Raw genomic sequence first — 6,340 nt, forward strand, 5'->3', positions numbered from 1 at the left:
TCAAAATGAAACACAATGTTTTTCTAGCTGATTTGAATTAAATGAATAGATAAAGAGAGCTAACCAGCCATCATAAGTTTGCATTCACGTAAACACCAGCGGAGTTTAGTTTACCGAGAATCTCACCTCAAAAGCCAAACACGCGTTGTTCTTCGCTGTCCTGAGTTCCAGAGATGAAACGAGGTGAAGTGTGATGGTATAAGTCTGCGTGAATGAATGCCGACTGAAAAAGCGGACCTGTAGATCTGCTCCGAATCCAGAAAAACACAACGAGCTTCAAGCGTCAGCTAATAAATTCTAGAGACCCCCAAACTAACTGCTGCCCTAATCTCGCGTCCCTCTTGCGCGCTGCTGGTAGCGCAGACCAGACCCTTTCTACAGTTCAGTCTGGAGGGAGGGACACTATCTGCTACAACTTCAACGCCCAGTTTACTTCTTTCACTCTGTTGGCGTTCTGCTGCTGGTAATCAATAGATATGCGATTAGAAATGATATATTAGCGGTGGTGGTACATGTATTCAGGGAATCTCTCTGACTCCTCCCAGAACACCAATTTAGCGCTTTGCTCTTTTAACTCGTGGGTGGAGATTTAATGGTCAAATTGTTTTCACTTCCCTGGCCCCCCTCAACACCACCACAGATGGCGAGTCAGATAAGAAAAGTATCACGATCCCTTTGTCTACATGCCCACAAAGGTCGTGACACTGACATTCCCTGTGGCATACAGTACATGATATCCCACCGCACTTCACATCTAGACCACAACCTCAGTCATAATTTAACCCTCTACAGCACACATGCATTAAGGGAAGCCTCAAAGGGGTAGATTAAGTATAAAGTCTATTTTGATGCCCGGTTGTACATTGTTATTGGGGGAAGCTATTTTAAGTGTTATAATTTGTTGACCAAAACCATTATTTTTTTTCTATTTAATGAATTGCTTTTGGTAATTGTTGTACTGTTTAAAATGTGGTAGTTTCATGGTCCAGTGTGACAACTTGCCCCACTATGGGTTCATGTTGTCACAAAAGGTCAATGTGTGTTAAATTACCTGGATATTGTTCATGTGCACTTGAAAATAAAGGTTTCCATTCCACAAAAGTTTCTTTATAATGGAAATTGCAATGCAACATAAGTAGTGAACATTTTTTTCTTCTGTATTGTGTTGTAGCCTACATCTGAGGGTAATGGATTATCGAGAGAAATAGAAAAAGTAGGGCAGGACTTGATTCTTTATGGGGTGAATACTTCCATTTCATGCCGACTTTAAAGGCCTGTTCACACCAAGGATGTTAACTATTGATAACGATGGTGGAGTTGTAATTACCATTCTAATTCTATGAGTATGGGATATCCACATCCACAGTTATAATGTTAATAACACAGAGAACCGATATTGTTGGAATCACTTTCAGAACGATTTTTTTCCAGCTGATGAACAATAAAAACATTGACATCCAATCAGCAGGCTATCCTACAAACTTTTAAGAGCTGAAGCATTTGAAAAGGCAGACGACAAAACTGCAGCAAGCTTATAATAAACAGATTTATATTGTGCATTGCTGTGCATGCTAATATACTTATCATTATAATTATCTTTATAGTTCATTCTTGGTGTGAACGGGCCATGAAAGGTTCTTTGGGGACCCCAAAATGGGTCTTCAATGGCATTGTTGCACAAACCCCCCTTTTGGAACCTTTATTTTTAATAAACTGACTTTATAAAAACCTACACTGAGAAATATTAACTTGCATAAAAAATAGTGGCAACTAGCCCTGGCCTCCACTATATGTCAATCATTGCAACAGTGAGTTGGTACACACATAATTTCTTCAAAGAGATTGTATTTCTTAAAGTCTGTTGTTTAACTATATTGGACCTGCGACATGTGACAGTCCATCTCTGAGACATCTGTGAGTGTGAAGAGATGCCTCTTTGTGTGTGTGCATGTGTCGTCTGCATGTTATTGAAATGTCAGCTCTCTGGTCTTGGTGTCATGATTTGAGCAGCTCGAGTAGGGAGGGGGTCTAGCATGGCTGGTGGGGGTGGGCAGTAAGGGTACTTCAGGGTCGTTTGTGCTTTCTTAAGAAAACACACTCCACCACACAGCAGTCCCTAAAAAGGGGTAATTCATCTCAACATGAAGATGAGTAAATGATGACAGAATCTTCATGCTATTCAAAACCTGTATTACTTGAGGAACACAAAAGGTTTATTTTTGAATAATATCCAGGTCACTCTTTTCAGAAACACTCTTAAAAATAAAGGTTCCAAAAGGGGGGTTTTGCATGTGATTTTTGGGTACCTTTCAGTGAACAGTTTTTAAAAGGAATATTTTTTGTTCTTAGTGTGAATTTTATTCACTATAAAGAACCTTTTGTGCAATGGAAAGGTTGCATGTTCCTTTATTTTTAAGAGAGAAGTAAATCAGGACGGGGGCTGTCAAGCTCCAAAATTAGGGGGGGAAACACCATAAATTGAAGTGGTCCGTATGACTCATATGTCTTCTGACATATTCAATAGTGACTCCGAGAGGAACGAAGCAGAAAATAGATCATTATACACTGAAAATCTTGATATCTGCAGTAGTTCTTGGATCGTTCTTGAGAGTTCATGAGAGAAGAACGAATAGAATCTTTGAGTTCGATATTTTCAGTGAATCAGTTGATCCAGTTCACAAACCAGACTGAAAGATTTGTTCACAATCATATAAGTGTCTGAAAGCTCCAACCAGTACATAATTAAACATTTCTCCTTTTGTTTGAACAGAAAGTCAATAGAAGTCAAAGTGAACAAACTAAGAGCAGAATCCGTATGCACTTGAAGCTGTTTATTGCATTTTATGCATAATTATTATACACAGCTAAAAGATCCCATCTGTCGCCACCCCATGACATTGTACACTAACAAAAAACAATGTCCAACATGCTCATGACATGACAGGAAACTAGACCCCCTGCCTAGCACACCCCCATACTCTCTACTCACTCCAGGCAGCCTCATTCTGTCAGGGGCTATCACAGAGAGTACAAGGACAAGCGCCATGCATGCGTCATGCTTTGTTGTCCCAAACTGCCAAAATTGGATTTACAGTACAAATAGAGATTTTTTACACAACAACAAAATGTTTGCAAAGTGTTTATGAATATTTTCTTAAGGCATATTTTCAAAGAGCTGTCATGCCCTCTTCAGCTGGCAGTTCTACCGATGAAAGACAGAACATTTGTATGTATTTGTATGAGTCAACTTAAAAGTATGAGTCAACTTAAAACCTTCTTTATTTTCCTACTGCATGCTATTGGACTTATTGTAAACTCTTCATTGGTTCATTTTATTCCAAATAAAATAAATTCAAGTTATTTTATCAAAATTTTAATATTCACTCTTCCTCGGAAAGGAAGCAACAGTGAGCAAGTTCCTCTTGCAATTCTTTTTCTTTGAATTCTTGCATTTTGAAGAAGGAAGAAAGTTGGAGAGGTTTTATTCCTGAATGCTTCCAAAGCATTTGAGGAAACATGAGGTTCATTGGCATTTTTGTGCATAAAAATAGTTTAGTGAAAACTAGATACATCAATATTTCTGTTTATTTCTCTTATCCACTTTTTGCAATCAATTCCTGATGGATAAAATTAAGTCCCACCTTAAATTTTTTTTCTTGCAAATACTTCACATTATGGAAGTAAAATGCAAGCAGCATTCCATTTCTGTAAGTGAGCGTATCACTAGAATTGGTTTCTAGAGTGTTAATTTCTTTATGGGTAACAAAGTATACTAAAAGGCAGCAAGAGGGAAAATGGATCAGTCTGCAAATATACAAGGAACAGCTAACAGACATCAAACATACAGATTTTCTGTTGCTTCAACATGATTATTATGAGACAATCTCAATTTTGCCTCTTACAGAATACCACTAATACTTTCAAATGGCTGTATCCTACACTCTGTTTATTAGGAGAGCTAGCTTTGCCCATCTGATTGAGATGGATGTGCCCACTGTTGATGATTGCTGCTTGAAGAGCCCTAGAAATAACTACTCTTCTTTTGGAGCTGAGTACTTATGTTTACCTGTTACTTAGCAACCGTGTTCAGAACAGCAGGGGAGATAAAACTGGTTTTGGAAATAATCAGATTTTTATTTTTATTATTATTATTATTATTAATAAAAAATATGTATTTTCTATATGATACATTGGATATTATTTGGTCACAGGCATATGTGTGTATATATGAAACAGATTTGAAGTATTGCTGCTTGGAAAATAAAGCTGCTGGTCTAGGAGAAGTTTCTTTGTGCCAGTTCCAAACTTTAATTGATAGTGAGAAGGGAAAATCTGACTCCAGACCAGCAGCTTGAGAAAATCTATACATTTGTGAAATGAGTATATAATTTTTTTTTTTTTTTACTAAATTTTATAGAAAAACAGTGTCATTTGTTGAGTAAAGTATATTCGTGTAATAATGATAACATTAAAAACTATTTCATCCAAAATATTTATATTTAAATGACTGTATATCAATCCACATCTACATTTAAATCAATTTAATATACAATATACAAACTTAAAACTTGCACTAAAATGACTTGGCTAAATTCAAATCTACATCTTGAACTTATAACTTATAATGCTATCCACTTTATAAAATGGTTGTGAATACAGTCAGTGCTCAACATATAGTACAGCAAGTCCCAGTTCGAGATCCATTTCCGACCCTGCTCCTCTCTCCCATTGCTTACAGTTTTTTAAAAACCTACATGAGGTGAAACCTGCAACTCCATATGGTAGGAAATCTATTTTAATAGAAACAAATCTCTACAGAGGAGGAACACCTACATTTCCTAGGCTAACTTTACCCTGCTGTTGCTTCATCCTCCATTTTTAACCTGTGATTCATCAGCTTATTAGCACTGATGGATAAGATTGATTTGACAATAAAGCTTCTAACACATCTCATGCTATTAATTTCATCTGTTCTCACTGTCTACCAACCCACTATTTGGGTGAGTAATGGCAGTTTGAGACAAAGTGGGATTGAATGAGCCAGGCTGCATATCAGTTGGATGCTGACCGGAGCCTGCAGACACATCATAATTGACTGCGCTGGGATCTGAGAGTCCCATAGGGAACAGACAGCAGAATACCCACAGGACAATAGACTTCAGCATATTGGAACTTATGACTTATAACTACTGCCTGCTAACAGTTTGTACCATGATGAACAGATTTTCAACACAGCGAGTATAGTATCTTTTAAGCATCAAGAAGAATAAGGAGATAAGTATTGAATTGCCTTTTTATATACATTTTTTTGTAGTAAATAGGGGAAGAAGAAGTTGTGGATTAATTGCAGTTCTCAAAGGGATAGTTCAGCCTTTTTCTGGAACATAAATATATATTGTGAAGATCATTTAATCCTTGTATTATATTAAAAATGTACGATAGTTATGGTTGGGATCAAACTGATCCTAATTGGATTCAATATTAATGACAATTCACCAACAATCACAATATGTGATTAAAATGTTATTTAACAATTTTTTTAGACATTAGATTTTTCATAAACGGGGAATTTTATCAACAGTATTTCAACAAATAAATTTTTTTCATTCTAACATTTTAAACTGAAGTAGTGTGAAATGAAGTTCTTGAAATTCAAACAGCAGTAGTCCCGGTGAACTGAACTTGCATGAACTAATAAACATGTAAACCTTTAAACCAGTGTAAGTTCCTTTGGATCAGCATTTGCCAAATACATAAATGTAAATACCCTCAGAGGGAAACTGAGAAACTTACATAACAAACTGCATCAAAAATGTTTTTATTTCAGGTCTGTGCACCTTCTTTTACAGAAGAAACATACAGGTCAGATTGACCCATAATCAACATCATAATCAACACTTTGCAGGCACATTCATGACCCTAAATGAGAAGATTTTGCAAAATTTCAAAAAATTCATAGGGTAACCATATATCCCACAACTCAAAAACCAAAATGGGTCAAACTGACCTGCAACATAATATAATGTAAAGTCATATTATGAGTCCATATAATGAAAGTCAACACTGGACCCAGCTGACTACTGTACTGACAAAAAGACATTGAGACATTTATGAATATATCTTTATTTGTCAACTTTAGGATCCATTAGCAGCTCACAAGACAGGAAAAGTTTCTTAGGCAGAGCAAATCATGATTCAAAGCATGCCAATTCCTCTTGAAAAACAATTCAATGCTCCATGCTACAATTTGTGCTCTTGAATTGGCTACAATACACCTCTGTGAGCAGATACCTTATCTCAGCACTTTCGGGAACTTTAGCTCATCAACTGAATTCTCACA

At 36.5% G+C, this 6,340-nt stretch overlaps 1 protein-coding gene across 1 annotated transcript in view; it reads right to left on the reverse strand.

Moving 5' to 3' along the window:
* LOC107554565 (tetraspanin-18-like) overlaps window positions 1-522 on the reverse strand; it is a 41,378-nt gene extending 40,856 nt beyond the window's left edge. The window contains exon 1 of the mRNA XM_016237121.1: window positions 127-522. The gene's annotated coding sequence lies outside the window, so the exon portion shown is untranslated. The remainder of the gene's footprint in view (window positions 1-126) is intronic.
* Window positions 523-6,340: the final 5,818 nt, after the last annotated feature.

The sequence above is a fragment of the Sinocyclocheilus grahami genome, unplaced genomic scaffold (genome assembly GCF_001515645.1).
Source record: "Sinocyclocheilus grahami isolate Dianchi unplaced genomic scaffold, SAMN03320097.WGS_v1.1 scaffold506.1, whole genome shotgun sequence".
NCBI lineage: Eukaryota > Metazoa > Chordata > Actinopteri > Cypriniformes > Cyprinidae > Sinocyclocheilus > Sinocyclocheilus grahami.